The sequence below is a fragment of the Mastigoproctus giganteus genome, chromosome 5, assembly GCF_048544385.1.
Source record: "Mastigoproctus giganteus isolate SK-2022 chromosome 5, ASM4854438v1, whole genome shotgun sequence".
Taxonomy (NCBI): Eukaryota; Metazoa; Arthropoda; class Arachnida; order Uropygi; family Thelyphonidae; genus Mastigoproctus; species Mastigoproctus giganteus.
The window spans coordinates 186,394,718-186,417,007 of record NC_143579.1 but is presented as its reverse complement, the minus strand read 5'-3'; positions in this window follow the sequence as shown (position 1 = coordinate 186,417,007).

Below are 22,290 nucleotides of genomic sequence, written 5' to 3'. Positions count from 1 at the left end.
TTGGGGTAAAAAACTACAATACATTATTTAATAACCTTAAGGACTGTAGCCTCAGCAATAATGATCATTTATTCTCACTTGATGTTACTTCCTTATATACGAATGTAACCATTGATTACATATTAGATATTCTTTGGGATATGTTAAATAATAATTCTATACCGATTCATTATAAGAAGCTTCCTATTAAAGAAATTTCTCACTTAATTAAACTTTTAGTTGAAGCCAACTATATCACCTTTTGAGAGTATATAAACAAATATATAAACAAATTTTATAAACAAAGTATATAAACAAATTTTTGGTTTGCCAATGGGATTGAGTCTAAGTAGCTTAATATCGGAGGTCTATTTCTGAATGATTGAGAGTATATATACATTTGACACCTTTTCTCCCCCATATGGCACACTATGGGAGGTATTTAGACTATGTTCTGGTTTTTACTGATAGTAGCAATTTTCAAGACATTTTACATTTGTTTAATAATATTCATCCTAGACCCGATTTTACATTGGAAGGGAAAATACAGATACTAAGTCATTAAATTTTCTAAATTTCACGTTTACTCGGGATGTGAATAAAATCTAATTTAACATCTATTATAAACCAACAAACTCCGGTATACTTTTACATTATAACAGCTATCACCCATTCACCGACAAAAGGGCAATTATCTTTAATCCGTTTCTCAATGCCTATAAATATTCAACAACGGAATCTGCTTTAGACTCAGAAATACAGATATTCACCAGCAGATTCTTAAACAGGGGTTACCCTCTTGATACAATAAACCGAATTACGGTACAAGCTAAGGATAGGATACAGAAAACTACAACCAACCAACAATAGTAACAACAAAAAATGCTTAATTTCTGTCCCATACGTTGAACAGTGGCACCAGCAGCTTAATAGATTCTTTAAAGATACCAAATTTAAGATTGTGGCCAGACCAATATGGAAATTACACGCTATGCTGAAGATTCACCCAGTGCTTTCCTCTTTCACGACACAAATAAATAACTTGGTATACAACATTTCTTGCAGTGATTGCCACTCATCTTACGAAGGATCTACGCGAATTCCACTTATTGTTCACGTAAAATGGCAAGCATCCTCAGTTTGTGCCGCAGTATCAGAATTGGCCTTTCATGCCGTTAACGAAAAACATACATTTTTGTGTAACGAGGCCAAAATAATTAGTGTTCAACATAATTATATGAGACTATTAATTGCAAAAACCATCAAAATTAAGTTACATGAGAATTCTATTAACATTCACCGTCCATATCTAATCTCCGATTGGTCTTTCACACATACACGTGAGGACAAATCTCTATTTAAGATTCAAGCTCACCCACTCAGTAATTTTCATTCCTCTGATCATGACATACAGTCGAAAAGCATTGTCTGGTTCGGGTAAAAAAATCGTTTTTCAAAGTTTGTTTAGCTTTAATTAATTTTTTAAAATTGTTTTTTTGAATTTTAATTAATTTTTGAATTTTGTCAATTGAGTTTTTGCTGTATTCATTTTAATTTCTGGAGAGTACCATACGGAAGTGTTCTCTGTATCATATATTGAGGTAGATTTCTCTTATTCTTCTAGAAATATTGATGTCAGCGTAGAACATATTGAGCACCATAGGTCTGTTTTATACTAAAAAATATATTATTTATATACAGGGTGTACCAAAAGTCACTGTGTATTCTGAAACAGTGTGATTTAAATAAATTTCATTACGAGAAGCATATTTATTCTTTTTTACATAAAAACATAAGTATTAGTTTATAAGTAGTATTAGCCTAAAACATGAAGGGGGCAAACCACATTTTGGGCCCCCCATAAAAAATAAAATATTTTATTTTTAAATAAATATATTTTTATAAATACAATTTTGTATATAAATTAAAACTTTTTTATTTATTTATAAAATAAATTTATATAATTTATTTAAAAAACATATACATTATAATAGTTTGTAACTAATAAATATTCAACCTTTTTAGGTTTACAATTTTTTTAGATCTATTTACTTATTTTTTATAATAATATTCTACATTCAAAAGGAACAAAGGTGACGAATTCGTCAATTACTTCTACAGTGATTGCAGCAGTTAAATCCTGTTCCATGTATGAAAGCAATAAGTAATTCAACTGTTCTTGCATCATGACAATCTACAGAAGTTCAAGTCTAATGTCAACAAATATCTCCTTTCGTCTTCTCAACCTCCAGTGCACGGTACTTAAGTACTATTGGTTTAATACATTTTGTGTTTGGGGTGTTCATTAAAAAAAAAAAAATGACGCTTCTTAATTTTGGCTTATTCATTATTATAAACTCATTTGTGAACCCCTACGTTTCCTAATCACCAAGAAGACCTGCGAACTCCAAAAAAAAGTAGGAGATTAAGCGTAAAGTAGGGATATATATGAAAAGCTTTGTTTACTCGTTTTGCGAGGAGAGGCACTGCGAAGAGTACCGATATATATTGCCCATGTTCTGGAGGCTACCATCACACAGCACAGCAGACAGCTGTCTCAAATGAAATGACTGCAGAAATTCAAATATCAGAATGATTTACACATAAAAAACATGAATAAAATAAAAAATATCTATTTTATTATTTAAATATTTATTTATTTTAATTCTTTAGTTTTAAAATTAAACAATTTTTTTTTTTTTTTATAATTTAACAAAAATGTTTAACAAAAATAATGGGAGAATACTACCATTTTTGGAGTGGAGTCAATAAGGGTGAAAGAGAAAGAGTTTCTATTGCTGTTAAAAAGAAATTGAGACACAACATCAAAAACTGGCAATTTATTAATGAAAGAATGATCTCATTGGAACTGACAATCTATGGGAGAGAAATATGTATTTTGGGAATATATGCCCCAACTAATGACATCGCCAATACCTTGAAGGATGAATTTTGGGAGGATCTGAGAGAACTAATAGAAAAAATCCCTAAGAACAAAGAGATATTTCTAATGGGAGATTTCAATGCAAGAGTAGGAACTGAACAAAAATCAAAGTTATTGGAAGATTTTAAGAGAAAGAGAGGAACGACAACGGAGATAGACTATGCAATTTTTGTGAACAGTTCGGCTTTGAAGGATGAATTTTGGGAGGATCTGAGAGAACTAATAGAAAAAATCCCTAAGAACAAAGAGATATTTCTAATGGGAGATTTCAATGCAAGAGTAGGAACTGAACAAAAAGCAAGGTTATTGGAAGATTTGGAGAGAAAGAGAGGAACGACAACGGAGATAGACTATGCAATTTTTGTGAACAGTTCGGCTTGAGAATAAACAACACATTTTTCCAACACAAGGATATCCATATATATACTTGATCACAGGAGACAAGACAAATTAGATCAGTTATGGATTACATTATTTCAAAACATTCAGGGACCTATGTATTGAAAGATGTCAGAGTTTATAGAGGAGCTGAATGTGGATCTGACCATTTTTTTGTTAAAACAACACTGAGGTGGAACTGGATTAAGAAAATGTGTGGGCAACCAACAATGCAGGGAAGGAGAAATGCTACAAGTGGATCAGTTTAATGTTAACTTACTCCAGGATGACAGCATTAGAAACAACTTCACCCAGAGACTGGATACTGCAATTAACATAGAGATAAAAGGTAATACTGAAAAATCTACAAATATTTAAAAAATACTTTTAAAAAAAATAGCTCATGAAATCCTAGGCAAAAAGAAGAGCCAAAGACCAAAAAAGCCTGGATTACAGAGAAAGTAAGAGCTGCTGTAGAGGAAAAGAAACCTGTATATCAGAAATGGCTGGGTGATAGGGATAATGCATTTATGTTGAAAAAAAGAAAATAGCCAATCAATTGTTAGTAGAAGCAAAAAATGAAGAATAGGAAAGGAAATGCGCAAATATTAATAGCAAATTGGGCTTCAAGCAATCAGCAGAATCGTGGAAGGTCCTTAAAGACTTGAGAAAACAGAATAAACACAACATTGGTCTGCAATTAATACCTTTGAAAGATTGGACAGAGTACTATGAAGGACTTTTAAAAGAAGACTGGGAAGAGTTCAAAAGAGTATGGAGGATTTTGGTGTAGAAGACTCGGGCTTAAAAGTTTCTGTTAGGGAAGTGGAACTCCTACTAAAGGAAGGAAGGAATGGCGAATGGCAAATCACTGGGACCTAGAGGACTTTACATGGAACTTCTGAAATATGGAGGAAGAGGAGTGGCTGTTCTGATACAAAAACTGTTAAATAGTATACTGAGAAGAGAAGAAATACCGAAAGAAATGATAACAAGATATAATACATCAATTTATAAGAAGGGCGATCAGAAAAGCTGTTCAAATTACAGAGGAATATGCATCCTGAACCGGCTGTTAAAGATCCTTGGAAAATGGATCAGGAACCATTTAGAAGCCCGAATCGAGATATCAGAACAAAGTGGTTTTTCAGCTGGGAAGTCATGTACAGACCATATCTCAATAGTACAACAAATCCTTGAAAAATGCCAATCAAAAGGAAAAAAAATCATTATGATTTTCATTGACCTTGAAAATGGATATGACAGTGTTCCAAGAAAACTCTTATGGGAAGCACTGAAAGAGGCAAATACTGATGGACAACTGATTAACATTATTAAGGCAATTTTTAGGAATAATAGATGCAGAATTAAAGTGGGATCAGCTTTGTCACCTGAATTGCAAACTTCAAAAGGCTTATTAGGAGGTTGTTGCATGTTACCAACACTTTTCAAAATTTATATCGACATCTGCCTAAGATCCTGGTCAAAAAAATGCAATAAAATGAGATTGCCGATTAATAAGAACACCTATATTCACAATTTACTTTTTGCAGTTGATCAGGTGGTGATAGCACAGGATTTAGAAGATACAAAGTATGCATGTCGTCAATTGTTTGAGGAATATAAACAATGGGGTCTAAAAATCAATTTTAACAAGACTGAAATGTTGTTTTCAGGACCAGGACACGTTCCAAATATTGCAGGTTTTAAAATCAAACAAGTCAATAAATTCAAATATTTGGGATCAATCTTACAAAGTGATGGATCATCCCAGGCAGAGAGATCAATAAGAGAACTGCAGACGGCAGAAAGGCTATCAGCATGTTAAACTCTGTTCTGTGGAGCAAAAATACCCTAAATAAAACAAAGAAACTTATATTTCAAACGATTGTACAAAGTCTTCTATTGTATGGGGTGGAAACCTGGACATTGAATAGGCGAGCAAAAAACAAATTGCCCTCCACAGAAATGGATTTTTGGAGATGCTCAGCAGGAACTTCTAGAAGAGACAGAAAACGGAATGGAGACATAAGGGAAAAAATGGAAGTGAAAAGGACTATTATTGACACCATCAAAGAAAAGCATCTAACATGGTATGGACATGTAAAACGGATGCAAGAAAACAGATATCCAAGGACTATCCTGGAATGGATACCTCCTGGAAGAAGGAGAAGACCTAGGAAGACATGGATGGATGGAGTACGGGAGTGCATGACAGCCTGAGGCTTAACCGACCAAGACACCCAGAACCGCACTTTATGGCGGGAAAAAATTCCTAACAAGAAATAACTTGTAAGCTGAGGGAACCCATTGTAAATGGAAACACTCCTTTTGAAGAAGAAGAACAAAAGTGTTTGACACATGAGGCTATGAGGGCCCTCTTTCAAGATTACAGGAGGGGAGAATCCCCCCCCTGGTGCGTACACCTATGTTCAAGAGCAAATTTTTGTTGTAACATCCCTCTTCAAAGGAATGAAGTTTAAGATTTTCAAGGAGATTTCATGGTGTGGTCCATTAAGCTATTATTTTGGATTTGATCGACAAGTTCTGCACACATTGCTGCTTGACATGGAAAATCTTCATGCAGGTCATACAACAGTTGGATGTGGTAGGGCTTTTTCATCACTGTCGAATGCAAAATTTTGTGAACTGATGTCTTGGGTATGTTCAGTCTTCAAGGTCCCTCCCTAACTGATAATTTTGGGTCCTCTTTGAGCATTTCTCAAATTGATTCAATGCTTTCACGTGCTGTCCTTGGGCGTCCACATCTCTCCTCATCACACACAGACCCATTTCTTTTAAACTTTTCACCAGTGCACGAATTGCACTGTCAATAGGACCAGGACTATGAAATCTCCTTAAATCTTTCCCTATTTTCACAAAACTTCATTCCTTTGATGCAGGATGATGTTACAAAAAAAATTTGCTCTTGAACATTCATCATGAATTGAAAAAATTAATAAAAATTATAATAACATCTCTATCACATAACAAATACTTATGTTTTATGTAAAAAAGAATGAATATACTTGTCATAATGAATTTATTTGAAAAATCACACTGTTTCACCAAAATACCCGGTGACTGTTGGGCCACCCTATATATCAAAATGCCAATTCGAAAATTTCAGAATTGGTTTTTGACCTTTTTATTATGACATTCTTTGTTTAAATTTAAATTAAGTTTCTGTCAGGCCAGCAATCCCTTTATGCTAGAATGCAGAAAAATCAGTCACTTCCCAATGTTAAAAAAATTAATTAATATAAAAAAAATATTTATAGAAAATTATATTTCTTTGCGCCACATCAAATAAAGCTATTATGCAAAATTTTCAAAATCAGACCTATAAATACTGGTATAAGATGCATAGATACAGATGGATGTTGGCCCTGGATAAAATGCCTACACTGTATAAAGATACTAATTAGCATTAGTCTTATGATTATTTTCAGCTTAATTAATTGAAAATTTTGTCTTATTTTTGACTTATTCAGTACACACAGATTCTTGAATCACACGGCCTTGGCTATCCTGCATTTAATTTGGATTATTATTCAGTATAAATTGTCATTGTTTCACTAATACTAGCTGGAACTGTTCTGATTTATGGATCTTAAAGGCTAAAATGTATTTTTCACATTTGCACTAAAATGTATGTAGTAAATTCTCATTAAACTGCTTTAGAAGGAACTGGCCCCAAAAAGTACCTATAAATGGGATAGCCTTATAAATGGATCACCATTTTGGAGGCTATTTTTCAACAATATTTTGGTAATTAAATTTTTTTTTTTTTTTTTTTTTTTTTTTCAATGTTTATGAAGTGGTGGTTTATAAGCAAGTTGAGATTTTGCACACTTATTGCAATATGCTTGCTTTTTTGACTATTTTTTTGCTTAAAAGGAAAAAATTTTAAAGAGTTTGTTAAATTAAACTAAACCAATCTTGTATATAAGGACGATAATAATGCTGTCATTAATGAAATTTATTGATGCCATGCTGAATACATACACTAATTAGTGTACCAGCAAGGAACATATATGAATAATATTGAATTTTTAATTTAAAAAATAATAATAATAAATTAAAGCTAAGGAGAGTGGGCATTTGAATTCTTTTTTTTTTTTTTTTTTTTTTTTTTTGATTTGGTAGTTGTTGGCGCATCGGCTTCTGTGGCCATATTGCACCTCCCAAGGTTTTTGCAGTACATTGATCCAAGCCCGAGGCGGGAATCGAACCCGCGACCTTTGGGTTGCCGGGTAGGTACTTTACCCACTCGGCTAGCCCGGTCGGCGCATTTGAATTCTCTCCTCGGCTTTGCATTCATTTTCAGCAATGATGAATAATTAGACACAGAATTTTAAGGAGTGGTCCAATATACCCCTTCAGTGGCTTCAGTTAAATATGAAACACTTCACCTGCAATGGGAATGATTTTACAAAATAAATTGCATGATTAATGATTCCTACAATTTAGTCTCTATATTTCTTTTCCCAGAGCCAAAAATCAAAAGAAAGTAAGGTTATGTCTGGGTTTATTTCTTCCTGGAACCTTAAAAAAATAGGAGCTATATAGTTACGGAAGGACATTACATGGTTGTTTTTCATTAAGATTATTACTAAATATAATACCACTCTTATACCACATGAAATTAATAATATAGATTATTAAACTATTCACCTAAACTACTATACATTAAGGTAACATTTCAGGTATCTTACCGATACCCATCATGAGACTGTGCTATTGGGGAAACAAAAACAGAAAGGGTTACAAATTTGAATACAATTATCAATATTATGATTAAAATTGCCATTAAAATTATCAATATTACGATATTACAATTATGATTTACAAATAAACAATTCAAATAGAATTGTTTATTTGAAATATATGAACATTCAAATATATATGATCACTCAAAAAAGGTGTGGACTGAGTAAGTGGGTGTTCTATGTACACTCACTTACTCAGTCCACACCTAGAAAAAAAAATTTAAATAATTCATAAAAAGGATAGATTACCATAGCAAGCATCTTCAGAAAAACTATAACATTTACAATCTATCCAGGATAGTGTTTTATGTATTACAGCTAATGCTATAAAGTAATTACGGACCATAACATTTAATTGCATATACCTCTTATTTGCATAAAAAGTAATGAAATAATATAAAAAGTGAAATAAAAAGTTGATGTGTACATTTCCACCTCAATCTATGATAATGTCACCAACTTATAAAGTTTGTTTTTTAAAAGCTTTATTTTTACTAATCTTTTGAACATCATGGATTTTGGATATGTTTTCTTAATCAGCATTGCCTGTTAATATTTTAGCCAAATTTGTCTTCCTTTCAACATAGATCAGCTATTTCAGTGAACAGTATAATTTTAGGTCTAATAATAAATTATGTTCATTGCTGTAAACTATATTTTATTTCTAATTTTAAAGTTATAATGCACTTAATTTAGTGATTAGGATACATTTCTTCCTATCTATGGATTTTATTTAATTACTTATTTTTGAGTTAGATTGTTTTATCTGTCTTTTGAATAATACTAGCAGATACTCTTCAGTTGTCTGCAGCTGCTGGCTCCCTTGATCTGTTCCTGCACCCGCCTTTTGTTTGCATTGCTCCTATTCTCAAATACAGGCAACTCTCGGTTTACGAACGAGTTCCGTTCCAAGACGTTCATTATGTGTACCTTGAATTCCTGAGCTTTTACTATATGTTATCAGTCATTTTAAAGCATTAAAACCATGCACTAAACATCAAATGGTCTATACAATAATTTTTATTATAATGTATGTGTGCATTATGGTTTATCGTGTATGATACGTAACGTAAAATGAGAAAAGAATAAAAAAACAAGATATCATACTTTTTAATTTTAATTAAAAACATAGTTACAAAATAGAAATAGAGTACCGTACCAACATAATATATGTACTGTGCATATGTACCGTATTTCCCCATGTATAAGACGCACCCTTTTTCAAAAAATTTGGGATCTAAAAACTGGGTGCGTCTTATACAGTGGCTGTAGGTTTTTTTACTTGCATTTCCCGCTTTTTCGTGCTTGTTGTCTTTGCGCTCATTGTTTCGCACTTGTTACCGGTATATTAGGTTACATTTTGCTACATTCTGCACAGAAATGGCTCAGAAAAGATTTTCTGAATTCAAGTTAAAAGTGATACAATTTGCAAAAGTGAATGGAAATTGTGCTGCTGAACGTAAGTTTGGTCCTCCTCCAACTGAGAAAACAATCCGAGACTGGCTACGGGAAGAAGAAACCCTACTGAAAACGCCACGGCAGAAGGCCATGAGAGGCAAGTCAGCAAAATGGCCTGATTTAGAGAGGGAATTGAAGATATGGATTGAAGAGCAAAGGGCAATTGGAATTCCTGTATCCACAAAGATGGTTCAGCATGAGGCAAGAAGAATTGCTGATGAAAAAGAAGTTACTGATTTCAAAGGAGGACACAATTGGTGCTTCAGGTTCATGAAACGGAGTGGACTAAGCATGCGTACACACACCAGACTTGCTCAAAAGATGCCTGAAAGCTATGAGCAGAAGGTCCTTGGATTTCATCGTTTTGTCATTCAATGTCGGAAGACACATCAGTTTGATTTGGGACAGATTGCAAATATGGATGAAGCCCCCCCCTTCAATTTGATGTCCCAAGTAACAGAACTGTTGATAAGAAGAGGGTGAAAACTAGTGGACATGAAAAGAGCCATTACACAGTTGTTCTAGCTTGTTGCCGATGGAACCAAGCTGCCTCCTATGCTGATTTTCACATGCAAAACAATGCCAAAAGAAGACATTCCTCGAGGAGTGATTGTCCACATTCATGACAAGGGTTGGATTGAGCAGGATGGGATGAAGATCTGGTTTGAGAAAGTTTAGAGCAGGAGACCAGGTGGGCTCTTACGCAAACCTGCCCTATTGGTGCTTGATCAGTTCAGGGTACACATAACAAAAAACACAAAGAAGATTGTTGCAGAGCAAAAAACAAAACTTGCCGTCATACCTGGCAGCTTGACATCCCAGCTCCAACCACTTGATGTCAGCATTAACAAACCCTTCAAAGCTGCCATGAGAGACGAATGGAACCAATGGATAAAGTCTTCCAGGGACAATTTGACACCAGCAAAAAGAGTGAAGAAACCAACTATAGGAGAAGTTTGTACCTGGGTGAAAAGATCCTGGGATAATATCAAGATTGAGAGATCGTTGTCAAGTCATTCAAGAAGTGTGGCATTTCAAATGCCATAGATGGAACTGAGGACGAGGCAATATATAAAGACAGTGATTCGTTATCAGACACAGATGAAGACAAGCTAATTAATGGGAGTTTTGACAGTGATGAGGAGTTGTATGAATTTTATGATGAATAAAACTTGAGTTCAATAACTTTATGTAGTACATTTTTTTTTTTTTTTTTTTTTTTCCTTTCAAATTTCGGGCCCCAAAATTAAGGTGCTTCTTATACATGGGGAAATATGGTATTCAACTTTTACTCGTCAATATCTTCATCAGAGTTCAACATTCTACGTGGCGTGGCATGTAAACCAACGTTTTTTTTTTTTTACTGGCTAGATTAGTTTTATTAAACCAAGAACAGTTCAGTATAATTATTGTATAATAATTTTCTGAAAATTATTGTAATAAATTCATTTTGTAAAAGTTTACTTATTTAAATCTTACAATTATGTTTACTACACATTTGGCATTTCGTTTTAAAAGGAACTCTTTAACTATTGGCAACTTTACGAAATTTTGAATTAATTGTGATGTTCGTTATTATTAGCCATATGGTGCACAAAAGCCTGAGGCTTATGCTGCACCAGCCAAAAAAAAATTTCTGAATTACCGAGAGAGAGAGAGAGAGAGAGAGAGAGAGAGAGAGAGAATTTTTGTACCTACTACTGGATGGTTAATTTTTGCTATTTTTACCATTAGTTTTTTTCCCCCTACTATTATTACCAACTTGATTATATATTATCAATCGTTGCTTAAAAATGGGCTTCCTAACATCGTTTTATATGTTTCTTTTTGTAGTACCCACCACTGGCCTCTGGTATAAATTATTATTTATTATTTTTTTTATTTGCACTACATTTCAATGCTTACTCAATCCCGTGTTCTCTTTTTATCTCTCAGATGCTATTGGTTTGTATACTGGTTAATTTCGCCACAAATAGTTTATGGTTACATATTGTATAGACATGGCATTATTAAAGTCCCATCTCCACTGTATCATTTCTTTTTTAATTAATCTACTTTTTAATTAATTTATTCTTAACTTAATTCATTTACTACATAGCGTTGGGACTAGCATTCTACTAATGCTTATTCAAAATTCATCTTGTCTTTTAACATTAATTACTGTATAGCATTTATTGGAATGTATGAAACAATATGTCATGGATAGACTGTCATGGTTTTAGTCCATTTGACTTTATTATTGTTATCCTCTTTATGAATTATTTAAGCTATATATATATTTTATTTATTTATTTTTTCTAGGATTGGTATCTTGTGTATCGAACACATCAACTTACTCAGTTTTCAACTTACTCAGTTTTAAAGGTAAAAAGTACAAACTAAAATAAGCAAAAAAGTCCCAGTGAACATCGGGCCGCAAATGAATCATTTTTGAGATAATGCACATTTTCTGTTAAGATCTGCCACTGACTATGTAAGCACTAGTTTAGCAAAAAGCTGTGAATCCTTTGCTAAGGGTGGTTTTATTAAACATAAGATAATACATTATTAGCCATAAAGCCACAATTTTTGGTTTCAACACCACAGGATTTTACAGACGTTACAAAAGGTGTTCAAAATGCTGTCCTTGCATCCGTACACAGCTTTATAGATTTCTCTGCATTGAGTTGCGAATCCTCTTGGGCATTCCTGGGTCATTTCTGATTTGCTAAAAGGCTCCTTCAACCCAACGCTGCAATTCCTCAACTGTGTTAATGTCAGAAGTGTACACCAAGCGTTGTACATGACCCCAGATACAAAAATCCATAGGATTTAAGTCTGGTGATCTGGGAGGCCACATTACAAGCCCACCTCTACCCATCCACCATTGACCATCTTTTTTTTTTTTTTTTTTTTTTTGTTAGTTGTTGGCACATCAGCTTCTGTGGCCATAATGTGCCTCCCAAAATTTTTGCATTTTACTCTGATCCAAGCCCGAGGTGGGATTTGAACCCGCGACCTTTGGATTGCCAGGCAGGTGCCTCCATTGACCATCCCTTTTAGTTAGATACCAAGTCACAACTCGAGCAAAATGTGCCAGTCCACCATCTTGCATAAACCACATGTTCTGGCGTTGCTGAAGTAGAACATTATCATCATCAAGGAGGTCTGGAAGAACATTCTTCAGGAACTGAAGATACAGCTCTCCTGTTAGCCTGTTTGGCAGAAAGTGTGGTCCAATTAGATGGTCTCCTAGTAGTCCTGCCCAGAAATTCAACAAGAAACGTATTTATGTATTGCTGAGACCTTGTACACGCTGGATATGGTAGGGCTACAGTAATTGGAAATGTAAAATTTGCCACACACCGCTATGATTCAGTACACATTCTTGCAGAGCAACCCTCCTTTTCGAAATTCCTGGATTTTGTTCTATTCTTTCTAACACCCTTTCCTCAACATCAGGTGTTATGCTTCTGGGCCTACCTGATTGTACTCCGTGTGCGAATTGCCCATGTTCTCTAAGGTGTTGATGTACCCTGATGAATGTGCACCTGTTGGGCTGCCTTCAGTGGGGAAATGCTTCTTGGTACAAACGGGCAGCCTCTAGTGCACTGCCGTTGGCTTCACCATTCACTAAGTGCATGTTTGCATACTCTTCATTGCTGTAACCTCTTTCCATGTTGACTATCTTTGACAAGTACTAGTATACCTGCTACATCACAGAGCATTGAGAGAGGGGGAGAGAATGAGCATAACCTAATCTAAACAAACAAGTCAGTGGTGGATCCGAACTGTGTACAGTTCACCTTGTCAGTGGTGGATCCCAACTAAAAATGTGCAATATCTCGAAAACGATTCACTTAAGGACCCATGTTTACTACGCTTTTTTTGCATATTGTAGTCTGTACAGTTTATCTTTAAATTATTGACCATCACTTTTGAAACTGTGTGTGTGTGTGTGGTGTGTGTGTGTGTGTGTGTGTGTGTGTGTGTGTGTGTGTGTGTGTGTGTGTGTGTGTGTGTGTGTGTGTGTGTGTGTGTGTGTGTGTGTGTGTGTGTGTGTGTTGTTATTTGGTTTTTTAGGAGCATTAGCAACTAAGGCCATATTGCTCCGGGGATATGTGGTGGTCATTCCCTGACCTTTCCCGCATCCTCCGTATTTGGTGGTGTGTGTGTGTGTTTCAAAATACAGGGTGTTACACATACAGAGGTTGATTGTTTAATTTGCAGAGTGGTCCTACCTTAATTTTAATTTTGTCAGTGAAGTGAGGCCTGCAGGGGCTCTTTCTCTCTCTCTCCTTTTTAAAATATATCTTGTTTGAAGTGTATACACTTGTGCCATCAATGAATGCATATATAATAGTGCTACTGCAAGCCATTTCCTGATAAGTCTTTGAGAGTGCTCTTTGTGGCTTTTTAAACTATAATGTACCTCTGCCACTTGCACAGGTGCATTATTGCAGTTTTTCTTTAATTATTTGTTTGTTTACCTCTGACATTTCTTTCTCAGAGCAAGAGTTGGGGTAGACCCCTGGTGCAGCTTGACCTCCAACCCTATTTCTTACTCAGACTATAGCACTCATACCACATCAAACACAATGGTGTATAATGAAACATTAAGTCTTCAAATGCTTTGTTATGAAGATCACAAAATGGACCATTTACCATTTACAACAAATTAGTCAAGACTTTCAACTAACAGACATATCGGAACTTGCAACTAAGTTGGTGGTTTTTTTTTTTTTTTTTTTTTTGGACATTCATTCTTCTCCACCTACCGGCAGTTTGTGAAAACTTGGGTGGTTGCATGTTAGCGCTGCCATTCTGTAAGTAAATAATCAGCTTGTTAATATCTTTTTCAAGATTGTTTCAAAGTACATTGCACACCTTCCAGTGATTCGAAAAATAATTTTAAAACTGTAGGAGGGAAACCTTGTCAGTCAGCCATTGTTATCTGATTTTGGATTACAAATGCCAAAATTCTCTGTAATTCAGATCCTAAAGTTGCTGAAATTGAATCAAGCAATTCAAAAAAGTTTTATAAGACAATATTACATCAAAAAGAGGTAACAATGAGTGTTTTTACAAATTTTGTACAATTATTTTCAAATTGCAGTTTTTTAATTTTTTTGAATCTATGTTCAAAGTTTTAATTTATACCAATTTTCAGAAGTTTTTGTAAATTCATAAAAATTTAATGAAACTGATTTCTGAAATTTTTTTTTTTTTTTTTTTTTCAAAAAATTCTGAAAAATTCAATCCTTATTAACTACCAGTGCTTATACTCTCATTTGGGAAAAAGTTAAGGAAGGTACTCATTATGTCACTGGGTCTGTCTCAGGTTGTGATTAATAGCACATTTACCCTGAACTGCAAGTGCACAAAACTATGGCAGATACTCATGTCTGCATTTCTTCCACCAGATCTACACTGACTGTGGAAAATGCAAGTAGAAAAACTTACACATCTGCTTACCCTCCACAGTAACAGACCCCAGGACAAACTCAGCTGACTTTTCTTCTAGAATGCCAGGCTAAATTCTAGTAATTGTTTATAGTGGTGTTTGTTTTACTTTATAGGAATTGTTTCCATTGCAAGTGATGTTTGTAAATTTCATACAGTATTTAACTCAAAGCTTTAAAGGTAGAAATATTGCTCTTCACACTTTGTGTCTGGCCATTTATTTTTGTATTCGCATGCTCATCTCAGTTATTCTGCATTGTTCGTAGATTTTCCTTGCTGGTACAGTAATCAGTATCCTATGTGTGTGTTTGCATATACATGCAAACATGTGTCTTTGTGCATGTCTGCAACATTAGCATCAATAAAAATTTTTTGGAAGTCATTTTTAGTGGTAGATAAATCATTAGTTATTACTGATTATTTACTAATTTCACAAATAATATCATCTGTTATTATGTTAATATAAACATTTATTGTATTTATAATATAGGATTCCTTTACTGTATATGTATTCCACTGTGTGGTAGTATATATTCCTGAAATTTATTATGGTTGACAAGACCAAGGTCTCAAAGAAAGTAGAGGGTCAGGATGAAACACAAATATGCAAGCAGCTATTAAATAACCGCCCAACCAAAAAACACAGTAAATTCCATTTTCACTTTAAGCAACGTAAAACACACTTGACAGTCTAACAAGTACTTTTATCATCTGTTCGAGGTAATTACTTTCCTGGCTCTTTTCATACATTCACAGTAAAAAACACAGTAAATTCCATTTTCACTTTAAGCAACGTAAAACACACTTGACAGTCTAACAAGTACTTTTATCATCTGTTCGAGGTAATTACTTTCCTGGCTCTTTTCATACATTCACTTTCAGCACTTATTGAATATTTAGTCCAGAATAAAGGATAAAAAAAAGTGTATGTTAGAGTTTACAACAAACATGTTAATCTTGAAAGAGTTATGAACACAAGTGGAAAATAGATGCAGAAAAACATAGTCAAAATCAAAAAACCTACTGAAGGGCAAAGACACATCCAAATGTATATTATGGTATACTAACAAGTGTGTCATTCAAAAGGTAGAGTGTAAAAAAATTCTAACCCATTTAAATAGATCCCCTTCATTATCTGCAGGAAATACAGCAATAATGTCTTTTTTTGTTTAAGGAGACTGGACTAAGCTGTTTGTTCATAAAACAAAATGTGGATTGTAAAATTTTAGTATGCAAATACAAAATCAGATTATCTCAAATCTGTAAATAGTGCAGGTTTTCAAATTTCTTATAAACCTTTGCTTCATAAATACTCCCAAAGAAAACCAAAAAATCAATGCCGAATATCAAAATATGAAGTCAACTTATAATGCCTTCCTGCTTATGGTGTTCTATGGACTCCCCTGAAAAGAGCTCTTTCCAGAACAGGAGAATTTACTGTATATAGGAAAATACTGAAATCTTAGCCCAGATAAAATCGAAGCCCTTAGATTGCTAAGAAGATAAGTTTGTATACATTAGCAATGAAGAAAAAGGTTTTTGAGCAATTATTTTAGACTGGACCAATTAAGATTCCAAGGCCCTGAACTTAATATGTGATGAAGACACCTTCTAGAAACTAAAGAGAGATCCCACAAAAATTATTATTATTATTAGCTCTGTGGTGTGCAAGGAAGCCTTATGCTGCACCAGCCAAAAAAAAAAATTTCTGACTTACCCTGAGAGAGAGAGAGAGAGAGAGAGAGAGAGAGAGAGAGAGAGAGAGAGAGAGAGAGAATCAGAAGTAGAAGGGAATCACCAAGAAAGAGAAGAATGATGATAACCAGCTCAGGACTGCTCACCAGGTGTGAGTCTCTCTGATTTTCGGGGGTATAAAAGCCTACAAGAATTGTCTGCTAGCCAGGCCTACTGTGAGTGGAAAATGTCTCCTGGGTTGAACACGCTCTGGCTAAATGGCTTATCAACACCATTTTGCACTCCATTCTTAAACACTCACAAAGTATAGAAAACTCTAGACCTGCTCAAAAAATTCAAACATATTTCCTCATAAGAGGGCATTCTGGAAAGCTTAAGATGTCAAGTTAATACTCACCAGAATTTCTCTAGAAGATGCGAAACAGTCCTGTATTGCAGATTCTTCACAGAAATATGCACCAGCCATCCTGTGCCTCATTCTGTTCAGAAGACATATTTCAGCAGGTATTGTACTCTCAATATTCCAGTCAGTTTTACTTCCAAAATCTGGGGCTTAGCATTTTATCCTCCCAGTCAGGATAAGGTCAAGTTCATTGCAGATTTTTAATCTACCAAGATCCTGACCCTCAGCTGGTGTGTAACCCCTTTCACCCCTACCTGGACATCACAGGTACATCCAATAAGCAACTTGTTCTCACAATACCCTTTCTTTCCTGCCATTTACATCACATTCTTTGTTGTCTCTTGACATCAGGAAATAACTCAACAGTTCTGTGAATAATATAAGTAATGCCATATTTGTTATCAACAGTACATATCCAGAATGTTAAAATGTAACTTTTAAAATTCCTAAGACAGGTATATTAACAGCTATAGCTTTTTTAATATTTTTCAGCTTATATCAGAGTCATCCAAACTTTGTTGGCTGTAGACCAAAATAGATATGTTGAAGTTTGTGGGTTGCACCGGTTCTCACAGGCATTAGACCACAAGAATAGTTTCTCACCATCAATTACACAATTTTTTTTTTTTTATATAGAATTTAATTTTTGTTGTCAATATAAATTTAGAGTTTTAAGTTTTTTTGTTTTTTTCACTTTTAATTATTAAAACAAAAATCGAAGTCACGACATGACAACTGACAAAAGTGAAAGTTCAGACCATGATATAACAAATGTACAAATTTCATGGTAGTGCTGAGAAGAATTTTATGTTCTGCAATGAGTATAGTAACGTTTTCTTTCAAGGGAAGCAGATGGCATCTCAGGGTCTACTGGTAGATTTGTGGAGCTGGTGATACTGTTCCATAGTGCAGTGCATTATCCTATTAATTAACTTGTGTGGATAATGGATGTTGTGTATAATTTATCTTGTCCAGTAAAGTTCTGGTTCAAATTCTTCAGGACTTGTAGGTTTTTGGGGTCCCTCAGGTTTAGGCCATTCACAGTGTTGTAGTGGATACTAAGCAGGTGGAGTGAATTCAAATCTAGAACTTTGGCTATGTAGGCTTGCTGTATATACTTGTGCTGAAAGAATTCCTGGTATTTTTTTTAAAAGTACTCTGATGAACGGGAGAGAATGGTTCCTGTTCAGCTAAAGAGTGAATCTAATGTTTTGAGGCACATCACGTTAATGTGGCATAAATTCAAAGGTTTTCCTGCTGTGGCACCAGATTAGAAAAGGAGGCTCAAACACATTCTATAGAATACAGCACCTTCAAACATTCTATAGAATACTGCACCCCTCAAAAACATTCTATAGAACCCCCCCCCCCCAACAAATAGAAAAGTCAAGGCAAGAATACATGAACAGAGAGAGAGAGAGATATACAAAAACTACCAGCATTAGCAAATGCAACATCAAATTCCAATCATGAATGGAGGCCTAATATGATCTCAGAGAAGACCAGTATGCATGAAATATCAATAACAGTAACACCACCACATCACACACAATGAATAGCCTTGCTATTCAAAAAAATACATAATCATTACTGTACTGGAGCAGATCATTACAACAACATAACAGCTGATTTCACATCATATTTTTCTCTGATTCACTCATTTGTCTTGCTGTGTCTCTTAGGATAATTTCTAGCATTTTTCCTTCCATACTTTGTTGTGTGGCTTTCAACTTTTTGTTCAATCTTTCTGTTAGACACCATATTTCACTTCCATATATTTCATGTCAAATACTATTCATTTCAGACTTGGAATTTTTTCATCTCTAAATATATTTCCCATTTTTACATATGCATCAAGCAAGTCGAATTCTTCTTTCAATTTCTTCCCTTTATCCATCTTCCATGCTTATTATTTGTCCCAGATAGATATATACTGATTCCCTTTCTATCTCTTGGTTTGCTATTTTAACAGTTCTTAAAGGTATATGTTTACTGGTCATTATTTTTGTCTTAGCCTATTTTACAGCTGATTTCTAAATACATCATGTAATCCGAAACTCTACTGTCAGCAGATCTTAGAGGTATCAACTTCTCCCCATTTATGTTAATTCCTCTTCTTGTCCAATCCAACTCCTATATATATCTTCCAATGTTACAGTAAATAGTTTAGGGAAGACAGTATCTCCCTGTCGAATTCCCTCCTTTACTGGAAATATATCACTGTTTTATGAAGTTTAATAGTTCATGTTGTAATACTATAGACATTTTTTTTAAGTCTCTATATATGCCTTCTCAATGCAGCGTTTCTTTAGTGCTGCAAGAAATGCCAACATATTTGCTGTGTAAAATGCGTTTTCATAATCCATACTCACTAAGTCTGGTTTATTATATTCACCTGATTTTACAATTTTCTGTCTAATCACATGGATATGATTTATTTGCATTATAATTACTTCTGAAACCCACTTTGCTTCCGTGCCTCTGAACTCCCTAGATTCATCTTAATTCTATTACTGAATATTCTTCATAAAATCTTTATAAACAGATGATAATAAGCTTATTGGTTTGTAGTTCTCTGTTTCTTCTTTATTCCCTTTCTTAACGATAGGCACCAGAATATAATTATTTAAAGTTTTTGGGATTTTTTGAATTTAAGGTATTTCCTATAATGATTAGTTAGGTGAGCTACAACCACATGTCCTCCCAGCTTCAGAAGTCCAATCAAGATTACATCTTATCCTAGAGCCTTTTCATTCTTCATTTTGCCCACACTAGAACCTATTAAACTTCTTCACCGTCCTTTTCTTTCCAAATGTTTCCTGTTTAAATCTTTTTATAGCAGCTCTGTGTAAAATTCTTGAATTTTTTTGCATGTTTTATACTATTCTTTGTAAGTGTACAACCTTCTTTTCATAGTAATTTTCTTTTTTCCTTACCATTCTCAGAATTTTCAAAAATTCAGTTTTTTTTTCTATTGATTTTGGCCATTATAGGTCTGATTTCCAGCATAATTTTTTTTTTTTTTTCTGAAAATTCTAGTTTTGTTCATCAGAGTTACATCTCTTTTCATCTCCCTCTGTTTTTTCATTAAATCCATTGTTTCCTACGTTAGTTGCTCTTACTTCTTATTGAACTTTACTCTTTCTATTGCAAATATACTTTTTGAAATGTTTTTTATTATAGTTTGATTGATGTCAATATATTATTCTCATTTAAATTTGTTCCACTAAATTCCATTTCAAGTTTATAAAATCTACTTCTGGCTGATCAATTTTTCTATATTAACTGATTTTTTCCCCTTGTTTTCAAAACGTGTTACACTCCCATTGCTATTAATCAGGATTTTTGCCCCGACTATCCTATTTATTTAAAACATCCTTTTAGTTCTGCATGTGTAACTGGTTAAAATCATCTAAAACTCTAAAGCTTAAAACTATCCAGGTAATCTCTCTCAATAGTATTTGAAAAATATTTAAATATTACAGGCTATCTAAATAGCATGAATTCCTATCACATACCAGTTTCTTGAGATGGATTTGCTAGACTGTAATAGGATCAAATTTTCTGGCTGGCAGTTGCCCAGCTCATGTTATGGGCTGTTTTGTAAGACACAGACTTGACCTAAATACTAACTGTAGTGATTTCTTGAGGGCATATATTCCTTACTGTCCATGTGTCTCAAAGGATCGACATAATTCTGCATGAATTCCATATCACAATGTGTGGGTCAATGGCATGAAATTGAATTCTGTGTTTTAATTTGGTTATATATGGTATATGGTAGATATATGGTAGAGCCTGATATATGGTAGAGCTTCCTGATATATGGTAGAGCTTCCTGATATATGGTAGAGCTTGGATCATGCAGTTGTGTTTGGAGGTGGGATCGCTGAGTCACAGGATTAACCAGCACAGGAGCTGCATATGACCTGTCTTCTCTGGTTTAGCATTTCTGGGAGAAGGTTATAACATTGATCTTGAAGCTGGTAGGATTATGATTAAGGTGCATAACCGATACTATTGCAAATGGCTTGAAAGCTTAAGGACTAACAGCATCAGTGCTAAGACAGTGGGGGAAGACCAGTTTTGGCAAAATGGAAAACAAAGTATGAGGTGGATGACACATTCTATATACAGGCTGCAGGGAAGCATGATGAATTATATGCTGGATAGCCAATTTATAGTAATTATGATATCTTCTATCAGCAGGTTATTCTTTTAGAATGAACTACCTGGTCAGCAAAATCTTTAGAATTTTATTTGATTTCAAGAACAACTATGATAAATTCATATATTTTTGATTTGTGCAAATTTTAAATTTTAAAATTCAGTTGGTCTTTTGTGTCCTTGGGCCAAATGGTAGGCAGCTCACTGGGAAACTTCCGAGTGGCCCAATCCATCCCTGGTCTCAAGTGTGCCAAGATGGGTCCAACAACTAGAAAACACTGCCAGTGACAGTCCTGTAGCCAGAGACAACTTGTTGTGTGAGATGATAAAGAATTAATGAATCATTCAAGCTAACAAATGAGTCATAGTTGGTCAAATGATAGTGTACTGAGCTCCAACATGGGAAGATAAGAGCAGATCACTTCACCAAGTTCATTCCTCTCAGTTAAAATTTACATGGAACTATGGTACAGTAGGCATATGAATGTCAATACTGAATATTTGAGAAATGGAAAAGGTCACATGGTCTGATGAATCCCAGTTCCAATTGTTCCCTGCTGGTGACCTGACCAGTACATCATGATAGCAGCATGAATCAATAGACTCATTGTGTGAAGTGTCAACACTATGTGCTGATGGTAGAAGTGTAATGGTGTAAGGAACATGGATCCCTTGATACTGCTGGATCAATGTCTGAATTCCATAGCCTGCTGACCAGGTGCATCCCTTTGTGTTTGCTGTTTATCCATTTGGTTACAATTACTTTCATTAAGGTTAATGCACCATGCCACAAGCTACAGATAAATGGTTCCAGGAGAAGAATGACTTCACTATACTTCATTTGCCTGCTCAGTCATTGGATCTCAAGCTAACCGATTAACAGCATGTGGGATGAAGTGCAATGAGCTATTTTTGGTAGAGGCCTGCTGCTATCAAATTTTTAGAATGCAATATAATCTGCACGAGCCAACATCAGTGTGGAACACTTGGCATCTCACAGTACATTCCCTGACAACTTCAAACTGTTCTGAGGAGTGGAGGAGGTGCTACTC